We start from the raw sequence: 21,579 nt of genomic DNA on the forward strand, positions 1-21,579 counted from the left end.
TAATAAATTACAAGTGAGAACAAGACCATTATAATATATTTGAGGACAATATGAGTTGCTAATGGATTTTGCATGTGCATCTGGTTGACCATTGTGGATCCAGTCAGAATGTCTGGATCAATGGGCGTTTTGTTCTGATTTAACTTTATTCATCTTGCGTTCTCTGGATAATTTTCAATGAAAGAACTTCCGGTGTGTGTGTGTCAGTACATTGCAGATATCTCTTGACTAGTGGGATCCAGTATGTTGGCAGTCTTTAGATCAGAAATACTATTGTGCCTAGAAATCTGTAAGGTTATTAAATGTATGACTTGGCTTTGGTTGGGCTTATGGCATACTGGTCAAAATTTGCCTAAACTGGAGATATTGTTCTTACTGTTAGCAGGAAATGTTGCATCTGGCACTGGTATGACTAGGGCTAGGATCTATTTTACTAAAAAGGGATGTATGAAAGCCTCAATTGTTCAGAGCCATGTCTTTTTAGTTGATTTTTTTTTTAGTTTCTATTTTTTTACACATTTTTTAGAATGGTAGAAACAGTATCTTTTTCTTTCATTTCTTCTAATTGCATAGTTATTCTACTAATAATAGTAATTAAAAAAATGAGAATGAATGAAAGGATGTTAGAAAATATGAACTAGGAAAATGTACATCGCCAGGGATGTGTATGAAAACAAAAATCCGTAAGTTGATCATAACTGCATGTTATGCTGCAGGTAATCAAAGGACCAGAGGTATATTTTGGGTAAAATGGTACAACCAATTGTGAATGAATGCAATTCAGAAAAAAAAAATATTCTGCTCATGACAAATGCACGAATGGGAAAAATATAAGAATGTACAGAAAGTTTAAGTGCTATATGAAAAAGTATTAGAAGGCGGACTAATTTCATAACAGGCTGATTTGAAGCTCATATAGGAAAAGAGGAATACAAAATGCTTGGAATAGAGTGAAAAATATTATGTTAATAGTCAACTCGTGACCTGTTGAATCGTCCTATTTTCCACATATAATATAAGCTTGCACTGTTTCTGGCCCCTCAACTCTCAGGAGAGCCCTGGTGAAGCTGACCTCCTCTGACCTGTAGAACTGCCTGCCATTTCGCTGGGAGGAGGCGGATCCAAGTAACCATGGATCACAAGGAAAAATGCACGCACCCCCCCCCCGCTCTCCATTCCTCAAAGTTGCCCTCCCTCCAAAGAGGAAGAGAGCTCACCCTTGAACTGCCAGTGCCCCTTGCTCTTTAGCAGCCTCCAATCACTCTTTTACCCTTTCTCTGTCCACATATAGCAGTGATGGCGAACCTTTTAGAGACCGAGTGCCCAAACTGCAACCCCAAACCCACTTATGCATTGTTGGGTGCTGGCTGGGTGTGGCCCATTGGCTGGGTGTGGCCAATTGGGTGGGTGTGGCCATTTGGGTAGGCTTGGCTGCAGTGGTAACGGCAGACTGGGTGGGACTAAAAAGTTCACTCAATCAATTCCAACTTTGCAAGATCTTTTTTTTCCCCGCGAGAAGTTGAAATTGACTCATTGATTGAACCTTTTTTTTTTTTTGCACACGGCGGCGGAGGCCTAAAATGAAAAGATTTTATAAAACCCAGTTGAAGGCCTAGGACTGGGGCAACAGCATGCGTGCCCACAGAGAGGGCTCTGAGTGCCGCTTCTGGCACCCGTGCCATAGGTTCGCCACCACTGACATATAGGCTTTTGCTATTTCCCCTCCATTCACAACCCTCTAGAGCAGTGGTTCTCAACCTTTTTAATGCCGCGACCCCAACCGGTCATAAGTCGAGGACTAAACCGGTCGTAAGTCGAGGACTAAACCGGTCGTAAGTCGAGGACTATCCAACCGGTCGTAAGTCGAGGACTTTCCCTGCCCGGGAGCGCCGCACATGCGTGGTTCCGCCCCCTGTGCCAGCCGAGGCGTAGCTGGCAAGTGCAGAGACAGAGCAGGCCGACCACCAGCTGGCCCAGCTCAAGGGAGGTAAGGCACCCGCCGGAAAAGGGGAAAAAATGGCAGACAGCCTTGCTTGGCGACCCCCGTGAATGGTCCATCGACCCCAAATGGGGTCGCGACCCATAGGTTGAGAACCGCTGCTCTAGAGATCCCTAGTAAAACTGTTCTTTTTTTCTCTTCAGGTGACCCACAGAACTGCCGGCCACCCTTTGTGGGGAGGGGGAACAAAGGGGGCTGTGGACTTCAAGGAATACCACTGCTCCCCATTTTGATATATTCCCAAGGACTCCCGCCCTCTAGGGAGGAAGAAAACTCCCTCGTTGACCTTTAATGCCTCCAGCTATCGCAAACTTGCCAGCAGGCATCCAGGTTGCTTCCTCATTCTTCCCTCACTAGTCACTGGCATTAAGAGATTTCAAATTTTGACCTCAGCCCCAAGGCCAATTGGGAACAGAAGCCAGGGGGAAGGTGGGAAAGAGGATAGGGATATACCCCTCCAATCTTCCCTTCCTCCACACAATGTGTAAGTTTCTGGGAAACGTACTTGGAAAGTGTGGTGATCCTGCCAAATTTTAATCCCACAGGAGTCATGGGTCACAGAATTTGGATGCATTCTATCAGTTAGCCCATTTGAAGTATGTTGATTCAAAAATTGTTGCTCTATGATGCACCATTTCACTCAATTGAAGGCTACAAAGTATTAAACAGGCACAACAATTTTGGATGTATATAGATAGAATACCAGAGAAGTGCATATAATTACACTAATGGGAAATGTGAAAAAGAAAGCTTAGTGGAATGATGAAGCTACGGAATCTATGGGTAAAGAAAAAAAGGCTTTCAAGGGAATGATTACTGCAGAAAGGAAGGCTGAGATATTGCATCATAGGCATAGAAAGAAAAACTGCAAAGAATGTAGTCAAAGAGAACAAAGAACAGTTAGATTAAAAAAAGGAGAAAAAGTGAATTCTTATGATGGAAATAAAAAATTGTTGAAGAGGGGGGAGAGAAGATTAACCAGCACAGCAAATCTAAATGAAAAATAAAAGTTATGAAATTGCTTGGAATGAAACTGAAGTGAGGGAATGCTGAAATGAGTGTTTTGGTAGATTGATATGGGAATGATAGTAATAAGTTGAAAAATAGAACTGAAATGAATGTTATAAATGTTGGTGTTGAAAACAAAAAAAAAAGACGAAAAGGAAGTAATAAATTCTGTTATAATATTGAAAAATTGTGAGTATGCATTGTAGATGATATTACTGAAGAACTGTTAAAATATAGGCTGTGATATGCTTATGGGTGACTACGCAATTTATTTAAAATGAATGTGAAGACTGCCTCTGAGCCTGATAATTGAATAAACATTATTCTTCCTTTGTACAAAATGACAAGCATAAAAAGTGAAGGGGGTTATGTGCCCAGGAATTCAATCAAATTCTGATTGAAAGGGTAAAAAAGATGGCTATGATCAAAATGGTGGAAGCTTTAAGGCTTCTCTCAATAACACTAAAAATATAAGTAAGCATTATCAGCATTCAACTATGCAAACATCTTATAAGATTTATGATAAGAAAACCAATGAAGCTATCATGAAAATATTCTAGCAACTGCTATTGATTAAAAATAAGCCCTATTTATAATGAAATCAAGATTCAGTTCCTGCTAATTTTTCTCTCTCTCACGAATGGTGCAAAAGGCTTGAAAATCACTTTTAAATGGGAGGGATAGTTTTTACCTGTCCCTTATTTGAGGAATGGACTTACCTGGTTTCAAACTTTTTGCTTCTAATGCTGTGAAAACTGGTTCTCACAGCATTTTTCTGCCAGACAGTGGATATGCTCACCAACTTTTAAGAGGCACTGAGAACTGTATTAATGGGAGTAGTGAAATGTTTTATATCTTTGAAAAAGTGTATGATAAAATGAAGTGGCTTCAGTTCTAGAATGTTTTACAAAAATATGAATTGAAACTTGAGAAGTATGATGAATGTACAGAATTATCAATTGTAAGAGGAATGGAATTCCCATGATTAAAGACTAAGCCTAAATGAGAGAAGAAAAATAGCAGGTTATGACTATCACTTCACACTCTCTCTTGTAAACTTCCAGAAAACTCTTGGTTGGCATTTTTAGAGAGAGCAGGCTGATCTGTATAGAAATGATTGGACTCAGATTTCGTATCTATTCCTTCTTAGCCATTCTATTATTCCTGGGAATGATGGTGCTAATCAAGTAATAATTTGAAGCAGATTTAGCATAATACATTTTAACATATAATAATGTTTCATTGTCTCTTTCTTACATAACTTGAAGAGAATATTCTCTAAGACCCCACCTTTTTAAAAGTTCTCCTTTTTCTGCATTCATATTGATAAAATCAAAATTACTTTAAAATGTAGTACGTAGAATTACATTTAAGAATCTTCTACTAAAATGACATTTAAGAATCTTCTCCTAATTACATATAGTTAAAGGCTTTATGAAACATTTGGTAATTTTTATTGGCTAAGTAAAGTAAAAACTGACCCATCTGAAAAAAAACCCTGACCCATAAAAACAAGTAATGTTACCTTTCATTATTTAAAACATGTAAACTTACATTGGATTAAGAAATTGCCTTGCAAATAGTTTATTTTCTTAATTATAGACTTAGGTAAGATTGTGTTTAATAAATAGATAATATAATAGAAACACTTCCATGTTAAAATAAATTTTAATTTAGTTTTAATGCCTTCTAAAAGAAAAGGACTAAAATGGTGATTTCATTACCAAAACATAATATCCCCACATAATAACATAATATGAGAGCCACTTTGGTCTAGGGGTTAAGGCACCAGGCTGGAAGCCAGGAGATTGTGAATTCTAGTCCCAGCTTAGCTATGACAGCCAGGTGGGTGACTTTGAGCCTCTCTCAGCGCAATTTACGTCACAGGATTGTTGCTATGGAGAAAATAGGAGGAGGAAGGAATATTTTGTGTGTTCACCACCTTGAATTATTTATACAAATAATAAAGGTGGGATATAAATAAATATATCTGGATTATACAGAAGCAATACAATACTGTATGCCAATCTTTTTTTAATAAACAGTAACTTTTACTGCTCTTGCTGTAAAAAACTGTTTTATTGTTGGTATCAGAAGTAATAATATATAAGAGAAACAGATTTTGTAGATGGCTCAAGAATTATACTAATTTTGGTTTAAAAATTATCTTTGCCTGAAATAAAAACAGTATTCAAAGAAATAAACAATAAAAAGGTAAATTAAACCATGTTTAAAGGATAAACAAATGTAATACATTACTTGCACACAAAATAATCATTTAAAACTTATGAAAAATGGTAAAAACTAAATTGGAAATAAATATATTGATGCTTTTTCTTGGGAACAACATAAGAAGTCCCTTTTTGCACACTAAAAAGCAATCCTCTGAAAGTGAGATCTTCTTAAGGTATAAAGAATTCTATAACGTGTCAGACAGTGTCTCAGATAGCTAAGTCTTCAGCTGTCAAATGTGTTTAAATTTTAACACCAACATCTTCAGTTGAACTCAGAAAGCATGGCTAGGCAACACTCACTGATTCAGCAATGAACATTCCCTAGAACTCAGAAATACTATATTCCACCTCTGAGGAGAATAGCAGTTCCAAGACACCTTGCAGTATTTCCAGTCCTGATAAATTGCTTCTGGAAATGGCCAAACTGTCACTGAAATGTCATGGTTAGGAGGTTTGATATAGTCTAAAGGAAGAGCAAATTGCTATGGCATTTTTTTACTACACCCTGTTCCCAAATTGGTGAACTTTTTACATCTTTCTCAAAAAAGAAAAAAGGCAATCAAATGAGTTCATAGTACCATGCATTGTGTAGTTGCTATATTTTGCACCAATGATCTTAGCTGTAAACAGAATATGTATAATTGTTCCCATACTGAATTCATTCGGAAATAGCAACATAATGTAACATAACATAACATAGAACATAACACAGAATATAACATAACATAAAAACAACAAACATAACAACATAACATAATAAATATAACATAATATAACCTTCCCTATTTGTGAGCTGGTCACAGACAATTTTATTATGCTTTTCCTGGAATAGCTAAGGAAGAAAAAGAGGAAGGCTAAAGCCATGTGAATCACATTCAACTCCTACTTTATTAATGGAAGTAATAGCCTGCAATTTTAAATATTCATTAAAACAAATTGATATTAACCCTATGTTTCACCTTTACATTTATTTCTTAAAAAAAAACTTTTTTTTTTTCAAAAACAGAGGTAAAAACATTGAACTTATAGGCTATGAAACAATTTGGAATACTATTAATAATAATATGAAGAGCACTTTAATTAATGTAATTAAATTCCAAATATACACATGTATATGATACACTAGAAATTATGTATAGTGTAAAGTAGTATATGTGTGTGTTTGTACAGTGTATATACACACTGCATGTGTGTGTGTGTGTGTGTGTGTAGTCTCAGCAGTCTTTGTAACGTCCTGCCAGTTTCCAACAAATAAAGTTAATAGGGAAGTTCAAAGTGGCTTGCAGGCAAATAAGTGTGGCTGGCTATAGAAACTAAATTAAGTAAATAAAAAGAAATAAGTGGCTGCTACAGAGCAGGGTAAGGGGTGTGAAGGCTGTGTACAGAGTAGCATGAGTACAGAGAGGCTTGGGGTGGCTGTTGTGAGGCATGTGAGGGTCCAGTGCAGTGCAAGCAGAGTGAGGTTTGTGGTGGCTGCTGTGAAGTGGAGGAAGGTATGTGAGGGTACACAAGGGCTGTTGCAACATGAGATTTACCTGAGCAGCTTGCAACTTTCTTTGCAGCTTCCCCATTGAAATTGCTTGCAGGAAGTCAGCAGGAAAGGTTGAAAACTTATTCAGCACTATCATAACTTTGAAAGGTTGCTGAGCAAGTGATTGTTATATGAGGACTAATTCTAATACAGGCATGTCAAACTGCTGACCCGCAGGCTGGATGCATCATGCCAAAAACGCGCCCACTCCATTGCCGGCAATGGGGGAAAAGTCGCGATACATCATGCGACATCATGTGACGTTGCGAGTTTGACATGCCTGTTCTAATAGATTAGACTGGAATGATTTAGAATTGGAATTAAAATGGAATACATTAAGCGTGGTTTTATGTATTGGCACTACAATCATGTGATTTTGTGCAATAATCATGAAATTGATGCCCACATTATTGGTCATCCTAAAACAGTTAAGCCAATATAACTGCATGAAAATTCCTGAAGGAATTCTTGAAAGAAAGAAAAAAAGTGCATGATCTGCTAACCCTCTACTTCCATTATCCTTAAACAACATAACTGATGTCTGTGCTAGCTAGGAATTGTGGGAGTTAACATATTATACAACTGCAGGATTAATTGGGAAAGACTATGGTAGCTAATAGACATTTGAAGATACCCAGCTGGTCTGCCTGACTATCACATATGGAAAACAAATTAAGATAAAACAGATTTAAGAATGATCTGCCAAAATGACGTGGTCAAAGGTGTCAGGCAGTCATCTATGTGCTAAGTTCTTTTCCAGTGACCTCACTTAAAAGGATTCACACATTTCCTTATATATGATAACACTTGTGTACTTTGGAGGATATGTTAAATGAGACAAATAATTTTTCTTGAGCAAAAGAGGCAAAACAAACAGTGATGGGTGGCATCTGCTAAAGATGCAATTTGCGGGAAACAACATTAGGAAAGGTTAAGTAATAGTATAAATTGCCAACAGTAACTTTTTACCACTGGCACTAAATACTAGACTTGGTATCCATGATACATGGATTACATGCTGTTTCTTTTATGAAATATAGGATGAAGCAAGAATAGGTTCCGTCCAACCGAAACCGATTTGCCAGACATTCCATCATATAAATGATGGAAAGATAGCCTAAATATTTGTAGTGGGGGAGGGGAAAAGGTTCATATATTAGCTAATCTCTCTAGGAGTAAACAAGACTGATAATTAAAACTCTTCGTCCTCCCCATCAATACTGTAGCCAGAACATCAGCATTCCCTCTGAAGGCCAAAGATGATACACAGATATTCCTTAGCACGTTTCCCCCTAAGCTTCGGCCATTTAATTGGGTCAATATACATCAGGGAATGGGAAGGGCAGATGACAGAAGAGGGTGGAAATAATGGGAACACGAAGAAGTAGTTGTTCCAGCTGCTGCCCTTCCAAAATGTCAAGCTTGTTGTTTGTCTACCAATGGCCTGCTTTGTTTTTAGAAGTATGAAAAACAACATGCTTTTATCATCTATTTTTTTTTCCCTGAAGTCGGTTTCTAAAATGTCCTTAAAAAAATAACTCGCTCTGGAGGAAATGCTCTGATTATTCCATCCCCACAGATTAATGCTTGTAAATGTATCTATATGGGCAGTATATAGATCGCGTAATTTACTTTCCGAATCACAGATGTAGGGATTAAATTCTTTTGCAACAATAGATAGTCCTCACTTAGCGACCACAACTGGGACTGGTAACTCTGTTGTTAAGCAGCATGGTTGCTAAGCGAGACATTGCACAATCATGACAGGCTCACCATGTCTCTGATCATTCGGTGATTAAGTGAGTCACTATGGGTTATTATGTGAGATATCACATGACCATGAATTGCAATTTTGCTGACAGCTTCTACATTAACTTGGCTTGTCAGGAGCTGGTTGTGAATCATGGAAATGACAATCTTGTAACCACGGGGACACTGTGACAGTTGTAAATATCTGCTGGTTGCAAAGAGCCCTGATGTCAATTATGTAATTGCAGGGATGTGGTGGCAGTCATAAGTACAATAACTGCTCATAAAGTTTTTTTTTTTCAGGGCAGTCATTAACTACTTCCAATGTCCAAAGGATAAGTATGAAAAACACACACAGGAATCACTGAACAATATATACAGGAAGTTACTTTCCCACCTGGATGAATTCTATTCAGTAACATTCTGGAAAGGGCAACAGAAAGTATCACTGAAGAATAGATTTCAGGGCAGATGCTTTATAGAAACCTCCATTGCCAACTATCTATTTTCCTTCCTTCCTCTCAGTTGAATAAAGGCAGCCTTCAAGGGACAGGATTAACAGGTGGAATAACCGGAATGCAACTTGGATTCATATAAAAACTGAAGGTCCTCATCAGATCACTCTCCTAAGCCATCTTGATATTCTTCTTTGTAGAGGTTATCTCAGTATAAATAGAGAAACCACTGTTAGTTTTTGTCTTAACCAATTTATGAACAGAACATTTGGTCAAACTATGCCAGCTCGAAGGCTAACATTAGTACAGACTCATGTCTGTTGATTTTACTCTTTTATGTATAAAGTCTTTACATAACATGAATATTAGCTAATTGAGCTTGCCAGCTTCTTTTACTCCTAGCCCACAGAATTCTGAAACATATAAAGTTAATAAGCATAAGAATTATGTTTTACAAATAACATAGCCTACTATTCTCTTTTCTTTTTCTTCCTAATCCTTGCATTACTCTGAAAATTACGCAGTGTACCGAATTTTATTCATTAACAAAATGTCAGATATTCTCTTGATAAAAATGTTGTACTTCCTGCAAAATGTCCAAGTAAATGCAAAGGAATTTATGCTGACACACAAAAGCATTGCTTTATCACAACATTAAATGAGCATATAAATTACGAAATATTGTTTTTCTGATATTTGTTGAGCCCTTGTTCTAATGACATTATGCTACCCTCACTGACAGACTAGTACAGTATTACACAATTGGGGGCTACTTCAGAGATTGTTTCCCAATCCACATTTTCTGCAACAGAATTCCTAACATCAAGCCCAGCTGTAATTTTACATGCCAAGATTGCTTCTCCCACATCTCATTAATTCAATTTCTTTTAGAGTGATCAATTTTGAATGCCAAATTTTCTCCAGCCGTAGTACTAAAGAAAATAAAAGCAAGATTCCTTCCAAAATAAAACCCTCCCCCAAACCCAAGAAAAATAAACAGCAAAAAAGCCATTTGGGGTCATGTTCCTATTTCTTAAAAAAGATAGCAGGAGGCCTGGTTACCAGTCTGAAATGCCTGTTTTTAAGCTATGAGTTCTGACAAATGTATCTTTTTCCACTGGTAGCATTCAGCCATAACACCAAACATCTCTTTCTATATTCTCTCCCTTATGCTTACAGCCTGCTGCCCCATTCTAGTTTACCTTGTAAAGAATTTGTAATGCTTAACAGAAAATTATCTTGATGAATGACAGACATCCACAGACCAAAGTTTCCTGCTTAATCCAAAGATTCTTTGTCTGCCTTCTCTGCTGTGGTGTCTACCCTGTGGAACATCATTCCCCAAAAGTTTGGAAGATCCTCACCTTTCTGTCCATTATAAAATTTGGTTCTACCCCAGGGGATAGGATCAGATTATGGGCTGGCCATGTCTAGAATTAAAGGCCAAGATTGAGATATCTATGAGGTGGCCTTGGTTAATTATTTTCCTGTTATTTCTATTACTTCATATCCTATTATTCATTTTTTCTGTCTGAAATGTTTAATATATTGTCTTCATGTTTCTATAAACTATAAGTTGCTCAGAGTTGTTTGGTGACTTGAGTGACTGTATTAACTGCATGCAGACTTGAATTCAATGATCTCTTCTGATAGATAGATAACCTTTATAGTCATTTTTTACTGTGGGCACACTGGCACACATTAAAAATGAAATTCTGTCGCCTGGTCTTGAAAGTGTACACATACATAATACATATATAAACATGATATATACAACATATGTATATACCTACACCCTTACATATAAACAACATATAAATATCAATCACTTTCCATTTTGAATACACAGCAGAAAGAGGAAGCTTGAGAGTTTACAAGGTTAATACTGTATGGAACAAAACTGACTGAATCTGGATATTCTGCTTCAGATACCACGAAGCCTCCTCCCAGAAGGTAACAAGGAAAACAGATTGTGAAGAGGATGTGTAGTGTCCCAGATAATCCTGCGGATCCTGCTCAAGCAACACTTATATGCTATGTCCTGGATGGAAGGGAGTGAATTGCCAATATTATCTTTTCTGCCATCTTCACCACTCTCTGCACTCTCTGCATGTCCCATGATTTTGGTATGGTAGCCTGGTAATATAGGTTGCTTCAAAACCAGTAAGCAGTGAGGCATTTATTGGAATTCTGAATTGAAAACTCAATTCAAATTCCAAGCAACACACACTTTAAAAGTTTGTCAAGGAAGCTGTGTTTCTGGAACAAACCACTGGGACACTATAATACTGTAGTAAGAGCTGGATAATTCTTCCTTATAACAGAATGTTCTGTAACCCCTTAATGCTGATTTATTACACTGGATTCTAAATGGGCTAGAGTTATTATCTTGAATTATTATATCGGGAAATTTCTAAGTCTTCGTCTCTGAAAATACAGAATTAACATTCACAGAAGAAAAATTTACCAGATAAACTATTTTAATGCCTATTCATCTTCAGTAAATGAGATCTGTGAACCTCCTCCACATTTGTAGATTCCTGCATCATTTGCTTTAACTATTTCTTCTAAGTAAGCTTAAAGATTCCACACACACCCCCAAAAAAATCTGCTAATGGACTCCAGAGCCTTGAACTCTTCAAACAGCTGTATTTTCTAAAGGCTCAGTTGCAAATGGAGTCCAGCTGCATGAATAAAATAATATGATTGCTGTATGTTTATTCACTTTATAATGTATAAAATAAAGTGACAAATGCAACATCTAAAGTGATCTAAACTAATGAGAATGTGTAAATGTGTAAACCAAAATCTTTACTATGGTCATAGACCAGAATAATAAAAATAAAATACAAAATAATTTTAGAACTAAGAAATATAAAATACACAATGTCAAAAAACATTTTAAAAAACTAACACAGAGAGATACAGACAAACACAGAAGCTAACACAGAAAGACACACACACAAAAATAACCCATACAAACTGATAAAAACATTAATTAAATACAAAAGGACCTCATAAAATTAACACATGGCTAACTAATATATCACAATGCAAACATTCTTAACTAACAAGTTAAATACTCGATAAGACTGGTTTGTGTCAGAAATATTTCTTCTTCTCAAAATACAAATTAATTGTGACAATTGCATTTTTTTCCTTAAATGTATATAAATTAAACAAATTACAATCATGATCCTATTAATTATTACTAATGATGTTAGAACATTAATTAGTAGATATTAAACAATTTATGAGTTAGAATTAATGCTAATGAAAATACAGTAGAATAGTGAATAAGAAAAAATGTGCAATGTCTGACTTATAAAGCAGGATCAACTGTATTTAAAACGACTCACCTTAGAAGTAATACTAGCATTTGGATTCAAACTTAGTAATGGATGGAGAAGCACCCTTAAATCAATAGCACAAGTTAGATATCACTAACTTAAATATAATTTATTTCAGTGGAGCTTGCCTGAAACCATCCCTATATAAATTATAGAATTGGAAGTTTTTTTAAACACAAGTAAATACCGTGTTTTCCCGAAAATAAGACACCAGGTCTTATTTTTTTTGGGGGGGGGCTGTCTTTTCTACTTACCTCTGGCATTGACAGCTCTGCCCAGCCAGCCCACTTCTGTGGCTGAAGGAGCAGCTTCATTCTGCAGCTGAGAATGGAGCTCTAGCCTGCATTTCGAAGTCAAAGCCCTTTCATACCTCGGTTCTCAGCTGCATGTGGCCTTCCGGAAAGGCCTCTGAGTACGAAATGCAGGCCTGGGGAGCCGCAGAAGAAGTGGGCCGGCAAGGAGAGGCCAGGCTGCAAGGTAAGTGGGTGCAGGGCATGTGAGGCAACTTGATTTTTAGGTGTGTGCCTCGCTCCAAAACTAGAGCTTATTTTTGGGGTACGGATTATTTTAGGGGAAACACGGCACCTCAGAATTCATGAAAGAAAAGCTGGATCTAAATCCAATTAATCAATATATAAATAATTAAACTGCAATTTGATAAAATAGACTTTATCAATGTTTTCCAACCTTCATGGGCACATACTAGCATGGTCCATATACCTCATTAGCCATATAATATTTTATCTGAATATCTTCATACTACGGACAGAATAGTGTACATTTATTTCACCATTGTATGCAGCTTTGTGTATACAAAACAACTATTTCTTGGCAAGCAAAAATAAAATATTTTCATAAAGGAAACATTTTTAAGGAAGAGAAGTGTAAAATTTGTAAATCTCATGGATTCCTTTTCCCAGATAGCATCACTAATTATATAAACCTAGGATATTTCCGTATATTTTGACTCTCCTGCAGGCCCAGTCTTTTAATATAAAAATTCTATGATATATAGATCTATCTAGATTTATATCCACAAGAATATGCTTTTTTTCAAATTTCTGAAAATAATATGTTATTGAATATGCTAAGTGTGCTATGGAAAAGCTTTTGTGGGAAGAGATAATGGTTTAAGTTTTCACAATAGAAACAAACAGAATTTTGTTTTTATTTCCATTGTAGAGAAGATGGAGCAAAAATAGCTCCAGAGAGGGGAAAGATACATCCTGTCAGCATGTGTAACTAGCTAAATCCTACAGAAAATTACTTTTTTCCTTTGGACAGGAGAAGGGGCAAAATAATGGACAAGTACAGAGACACTGACAAACGTTAAAATGCCGCCTCTTCCTTCCCAAATGAAACAATGGAGATCTGCTCTCCTCTCCACTTTTCTGCATATTGGGAGCTTCAAGTGAAGTTGGCATTCACAACAGAAAGTGAGGATAAACGAGGTGAAAGGTTAAATGATTAGGGGGCGATTTCATTTTTCAGAGGGACAAAGGAACGAAAAGGGGGCGATATGGGGGCGATGGAGCGAGACGTTTTGGGGACACTTTTGAGACTTTTTCGTACAGTGAATCGCTGTATATCTGTCGTACAAAAACATCAGATCGCTCGCTATTAGTGGATTGAATGTTTTCAAATGTTCCTCCAGCTAGCTTCAGTACAGAACACTGTACATATGTGAATACGCATCGCTTATCTTCATGCACGTTGCGCAGCAGCCTCTACCCATACAGTGGCACGCCATTGGCCAGAATGGGCAGTGATGGAGGGGGGAGCGTTTCTTTCAAAACATCACATGCTGAGTGGCTGTCCCCTGTGACGTCAGCTGTAATGTCAACGTAACTGTTGAAACTAGGTTTATCTCTGAGCACGGTGATTTAAGAATGCGATTAACAAAAATGGTTCCAGACATCAAGAAATTGGCATCAGTTCACCAAGCACAGGGCAGCCATTGATGTTCTTTTTTTTTTTTTTTGCTTTTTGTGTACATATTTTTTTTCATTAATAATTGTCTGAGCTTTTATCGTTGTATTTGCTTGCATTGGATTTCATGTTCCAGTTTGAGTTTTCGGCTTCGTTTTCGAATTTTTGTTGTGCTCTGTAAAACATTTTGTTTGTCTCTTTGTATTGTACTTTTTTAGCGTGCACTCCAGTTCGATATTATATTTTTTTGTGTCTTTTTAATCCTTTTTACAGTGTGCTGACTATATATACTTTCCTCAAATCTTAATTTAGTTTCAGAGTTTTCGTCTTGAAATTCTTAGCTCCTGCATTGCGGTTTGCTCTTATGCCCTTTTTATATTTCTTTTTGCGTCTTAAATTTCACTTCATTAAATGTTACTGTTTTTCTTTTCGGGCATTTCACTTTCTTGCAATTGAATTTTGTTTTCAGTGGTCATTACATTTAAGTGTCTTGAATAAATAAGATAATAATGAAATAGATGTATCACGAAGTTTGGGAATAAAGTGACGGATGGCACCAAAATGTTTCACACAGTTGAGATATGGGAAAAAGACTGGAAATAAATTATTTGCATTGATATGTCCAGATGACCATTTTAAAGAAAACAAAAAAAGTGTTTGCATAAATTGAAGAATTATTTCCTATGTTGTGATTGAGAGGTTATGTTAGGGGAGGGGGGCGATGACAACTTCCTCATTAGCTCAACGGGGCGATTTGTTCAAAAAGGTTAACAACCACTGGACTAGAAGACCTCCAAGGTCCCTTCCAACTCTGTTATTCTGTATTCTACTGAAGGCCACCTTCATATTAGCCCTTTGAGATAGACCAGACAAGGAAACCAAAATTATGAATGCTGCTATATATTTATTAAAGGGTTACAATAATAGAATTTTGCAAGTGATTCACTTAACTATTACAGGGAAATGATGTCATAAATCTGCTGTGGTCACATGAAGTTTCACTTAATAACCATGTTTCACTTAACAACCATGTTTCTTTCTCTGTCAACAACAAGTGACAGAGCTGCCAGTCCCAATAGTCTTTGTTAAGCAAGGACTATTTGTACCATTCTGTGTATACTCAATTTTGGAATTATGCCAAGAAAAACAGGATATTTTGGGATGACCTTATCAAGATAGGGATTGGAGAGACAATTTTGCAGCAACTCTGGTACTTCCCAGAAAAAAAGTTTTAGAAAATGAAGTTGGAAAACATTTTGGGCTTTGTGATTCACTTCTAACTCATATACTTTTTAATCTCTGGATATAAAATTGCTAAAAAACTGATGGAGTCTCACATTAACATGGAAAGCTGAGTTATGGTACTGTGCATGGTATTCCTTTGCCTCTCAAGCAAGGAAATAAAGAGTTATATAGTGAGAGTTTTAAAAGACAATAGTGGGCTTTCCTCTGAGAACAGTGATGATTAACTGTTCTAAGTACATTTGTTACCTAGCAACAAAGGGGGGGAGCAAGTTTGCTATTTGCCCTATATACAAAGAGGTTACTAGTATTTTTCTTCTGCTAAAATAGGGCTATCATGTTTAGACTGCAAAAAATACAGATGAGTACTAGACAGCAGCAGAGTTTCTATATGTATTATTTCCAAGAGGTTGTCTAAATGTTTGTAATCCAAATATGCTAGCCTTTGCTGAGATAATGATTTGAGAACAATTTCAGCTGATGTATCATCAACCTGGTGTTGATTCTAGCAACCACATAGATCTGTACTTCCCAAACTTCTTACTTCATTACTCAAAACCACTTATCATAAAGTCCTTTTTACCTGATACATTTAAAGCACTTAAAGTCAATGTAAATATCCCTGGTGTGGCTAAGTTTATGTGCGTATACAGAAAAACCACTTTTACCCAGCTTTGAGAAGTACTGACAGAGATAAATCTTCTTCTGGTTCTTCAAGTCTTCCTATGGTACACTCACCACCACTGTAACTAAGTGGGATTCAGCCAGTTCGCACCAGTTTGGCAGAACCGGTAGCTAATTTTTTGTTGCCCAGGCCCAGAATGAACTTCCGGAAGAGGCATCCACAGAGAGAACCGGTTGTTCACCTATTTGAATCCCACCACTGAATTAAGTCCATTCACCTAGCTGCTTATCTTCATCTTTTCTTCTTTCCTTCTACTTTTCCCAACACAGGACAATTTAAGCCTGGTCACTTCTGCTTTGAAAGAGAACTCAAGGTTGCTTTCCTTGATGATCCATTTGTTTGTCCATCATATTCTCAGTTTTCTCCAACACCAAAGTTCAAAAGTATCAATACTCTTTCTACCCAGCTTCTAAATAAACTGATGCACCTTCAGTCTATTTCTACATCAGTAAAATTTGAGGAACTCTTGCTAGACCCCATGAGTTTAATTTGGCCATTTCTGTTAGTAGTAGTACTGGATTGAGCTACACTCTGTTTAACAGATTAAGATCGAGGTGTATTCCTAGACCCTGTGGTAACTGTAAACTAAAATGTTTTCACATAGTTTTTATGGTGTACCAGCAATAAATACGGTGTCAATCTCAGATTATAAATCCTATAATTGTCAGCTAATATGGTATAACCATTTTTAATAAAAAAAACTTCATAAAATATATCACATTAATAGCATGAATCCCTGGATATTTATTCTGAAAAGTACCAATATATATAGTCTCTCTTAATCCTTCTTAATAATTACTATCATAAACCAACAATATTCTTTTGACTATGGAGAGCTATTTAATTATTAAATTATTATCCATGCGTTTTCCTTTTATTCCTTGTTGCTGTTTCTGCCACTGGGAATTTAGGACAGGAGGTTTTAAATTCAATCATGTTTTTCATGAAAAGATATTCAGAAGAGAGAAGTGAGGAAAGGTCCCTTCCCTAACCCCAGTTGCCACTTTTTCTTAATACTCTCTATCTCATTTTTTTAGCCGTGGAGTCACAATTTTGCTAATTTTGTTCCTTCCTTAAGTACAACTAGCAATCGTTTCCTGGGAAGTAAGAAGTTTAATTCTCTCTCCCACTCCCCCTTTTCTTTTTAATTTACATTCATGTTGCCATATGCCTGGCAAATCCTCCTTACAGAAACCATTAGGCTTAATTTGGGTGACTTTAATTCGGTTCAAACTAAACACATTCCAAAATGGGCCAATTCCTATTTTAAAATGTTACACAAATTTGCATAGAATATTATAAGAATATCTTATTTTTTTTTTTAGAATATCATCTTGTTATGGAACAGAAAGTTCAAAACATTGAAGAATTTACTTTATACCAGAGTCACTGATTCATAATGTATTGAAAGTCAAATGCTTGCTTTTGATGTGACTGAATCTTGAGTTCACCACTCCATTTTTATTTATCCGGGTGCCTGTAACTATTGAAAAACAATGTTAGTGACACATCAAAATTATTACATAAACTTACTCTGAGCAACAGTTAAGTGTTAGGAATCTTGTGTTTATATTTGTGCAAATACATGTGCTTTTATGTGTTCTCATTAACAAAACATAACAATAGCAGTCAGTCAAACATTCCTGCAATTTAATTGCCTGGTGATTCAATAACAGAGTAAAAATTATCAGAATTGCTATTCATACATCTTACAACAATTTTGATTCCATCAGAATATGGCACTCATTTTGATTTTTAACATTTAGCTTTGCCTTGGCTAATATATTTATAGCCAGCAAAAATAAAAACAAAACACTGATTCTCATGTAAAATCCAGGCTAGATTCTTTCTTTTTTTTTGAATTTTTTTATTGATTTTCTATTTTCACATTTAAATATTTGAGAAGCAACGTGGCGGCTGAGTTGGTCAATAATTCAATAATATACAAATATCTTTAGTACAGATCTCAAACCATTAAATATTTCCTCTCTTTTCCCCTTGGTATTCACTGTCTCACATTTAAATGAATACAATTCTTTCTATATCAATTAGATAAAAATAACTTTCTTACATTTATCAATAATTTTTGTTTATACATATCCTACTTGTTTTAACATTCAATCTTTTTAGGCAATCAATATCCTGGTTAGTTTTTCCCAATTTTTAGTGTCCCATTAATATTTAAATTTAATGTTTAGTATTTATGATTTCCAAGTTTTAATTAATCCCAATTCCCTTTATCACAATTCCTCACAAGATCTAATATTCAAAATACATGTCTTATCTATTTGAATTCTCACCATCTTACATCAACCAATTAATAGTACAATATAATATTCTTATTTTCTAATAATTTCAAAATATCTTTAATTTAATAACCAAAATTTCTCTTATTTCAACATTTAATACTTCCTCTCTTCTTCTCTTAATATCTAGTATCTCATATTTAAGCTTATAATTTTTTTACTGCTATATAAGAACATATTCATTACATTCATCAAGAAATTTTAGCTTATATATATCTTAATTACCTTTACATTTAACCTTTATAAGCAAATCTATGTTCAAATTCAACTGTTAATGTTTCTACTTCCAAGTTTTAAATGATCAAAGTTTTCTTTATCTCCACTCATAACAATATCTAGTATTCAAGATACACATTTTATCTATCTGAGTATATTCTATTTTAATTCTCTTTACATTTACTTCTACATTTGGACTCACAGGTCCACAGCACCCCACTTTTCTTCAGTCTTATTCTAGCTTTCTTTCTTTGCCAAATCATCTTCCATGTCCATGCTTTTGAATCATCAAATAAACCTCCCTGTATTGTTATGAATATTGTTTGACGTAGAAGAAACCATACGATTGCCATTTTTTTGAGAGGACTGACAAATCTTCTCTCTATTTTTCCATCTTGACATGGTTGTCCTGAGCTATTTATCTTCTCTTCAATCTGTTCTTCTTGATCCTCAGGTTTCTTCTGATTTGTGTAGAAAGCCTTTTCCCTTTTCCATATTGTTAGTCCCTTTTCTGGATTTTCCATTGACTATATTTGTTGATCAGTTGAGTCTTCTGTCATCATATTTAATTGTTCCACTTTTTTGTTACATTCTATATAGTTAATTCTTTAATTGTAGTCAAAGTTTGAATTCGTATCTCTGGGCTGACATATTGTTCTTTTCTGTAACCTCTTATTTCATCAGTAGCTGTTAGAATAGTTTGATGAATTGCTTTCAACATAAAGAGAATCTGTTCCTGATCTTCATCCATATTCTCTTAGTAGAGCACTAGGTTAACAGCTTTACAATCAGAAAATGCAGAATTTTTTTTTATCACTAAGTATGAAACACAGCTGGGCTTCTCACAGCTGATGTCTCAAGGTTACAGTCTTATCTATTGTCTGGACTGTTGGCCAAGTCTCTATTAAGCAATAACAAATTGTAATATCAGGTTCAGCCACAAGATGTCGCCCTTAATTTAAAGTTTTCTTTTGAATCCGATGTTTTTAAAATCTTTTTAGTTTAGCTTCTTTTTTATAAGTAAAAAAATCAGATCTTCTGTAAGAATAGAAAGTCTTTTAGTCCACAAACTTTAAGAAATAAAATTCCAATTAGGATCAAGTTGTTCTTGCAACGTTTTAAAGCTCCCCTGGATAGTCAGTCGCCGCTGTTTCTAGAGGGAGGGATAAAATCTCCCTTCCTTCTCCACAGGGGGGAAAGTACTTTAGGCAGCTTATGCAGGAAAAAATAGTTAGGATTTAAGAGAGGTAGATCTTACCCAGTCTCGTCCATGCTGCTTTATAATTGCCTGGCGGTAAGTGTGACTTCGGCTGTCTGCAGCCTAGTGACGAGCCATATTGCTATGGCTGGTCTTTCGTCTGCCGGTTTGGAGGGCTGCCCCAGATCAAACGGAAGGGCTACCGCGATCAAGCGGGGATCCCCTCCTTGCTGGTCACCCCTACAGGCAACTTTCGACCCTTTCCAGGGTCCCCCAGCGAAGCAAAACTGGACATGGAAGACGGAGCTCGTCTTCCAAACGTCCATGGCGGCCGCGTTGGCAAACCGGAAGTCCTAAAATCCAGGCTAGATTCTTATACAGCTTTAATAATTCTAGTCAGCTCTCACCCTCTTTCCTTTCCCTAGTTTTCATCTCATTTTAATGTTTTCTTTTTCTTCCAACAAATTGAAATATATTTCTTTTGTCAGTTAGGCTGTTACAATGTCTAACTGGGGAAATGGGGGAACCATCCCTTCATGCTATAGTTCCAAGTTGTGCTGTCCAACTCAAAGCACTTTTACTTACAAATAAGTCCTTTAGGGAAAAGCAGCAAAGATGGCATCCAATTACACACAAACACACACACACACATACACATACAAACACAGTATGCAGGAAGTAGAAAGGTAATAGTTTGGCTTTTTCATGGCTTGCATATCCAAAGTTGGATAGATATTAAAACTCAGTTCCATTCCATCTGGAAGAGCCCACAGGAAAGTCAGATTTTTCCACAGTTACTATTCTAAAGAGCAAATCCTAACTAAAGGTTGAATGAGAAACAGTGACTGTCTCAAAAATAAAACCCAGATTTCAGGAATTAGGCAAAAGAAAGCAAGTTCATCCTTTCTTTTAAAAATGGTTTAAAACGATAACTTTATTGTTTATTTGCAGTGAAAATGTTTCATTATACAAACCTGAAAAATTCTCTCATTTTATCTGATATGTAGGCTAACAACTAGTTATTAAAAATAAGTGATATATTCTCTTCCAATACTAACACCAATGGAATCATAGTTTATGCACACAGTGGTAAAACACCTCTCTAAACCAGTAAATTGCAACTCAACAGATTTAATACATTAGAAGGAAGAGAGTCACATAAATGCAAAAGAAAAAAAGTGCTGAAGTTGCTCATGTGGAAATTCTCTGTGTGGTTTAGTATTGCTCAATTTTGTAGTCTTTCCATCAAAAAATCTAGACAGTTGCTTAAAACTTCAAAGCCTGATTAAGAACTTCCATGGTGGGTCAATTTAAGTCAATATTGCATTATTTCAACTTTCTGGCACAACAATAAAAAATATTAACTAAAAGCTTTTAAACAAAATAAATTAAAAATGTGCTTAATGGGTATATAATAATTCACTGTTGCAAAAGCAGAAACTTTCCTGGTAACAATTATTGTTAATTTCCTAAGATTCTAAATCCCTTATATTTTCCACAAATTATAGTATTAGCAATTTAATTAACTTAGCTACAATACTTATGTAGCCAAATAGCATAACCCAGACACTAGACAAAGATCAACTAACTTGCAAAAATTCTGTCATTTGCTGAAGTACAAAGCCCTTTCCAAAAATCTCTGGAATTAAAGAATCTTATAGAACAGTCCAGTATAAT

Source organism: Protobothrops mucrosquamatus, unplaced genomic scaffold (assembly GCF_001527695.2).
Source record: "Protobothrops mucrosquamatus isolate PMUCROS unplaced genomic scaffold, P.Mucros_1.0 scaffold2027, whole genome shotgun sequence".
NCBI classification, from domain to species: Eukaryota; Metazoa; Chordata; class Lepidosauria; order Squamata; family Viperidae; genus Protobothrops; species Protobothrops mucrosquamatus.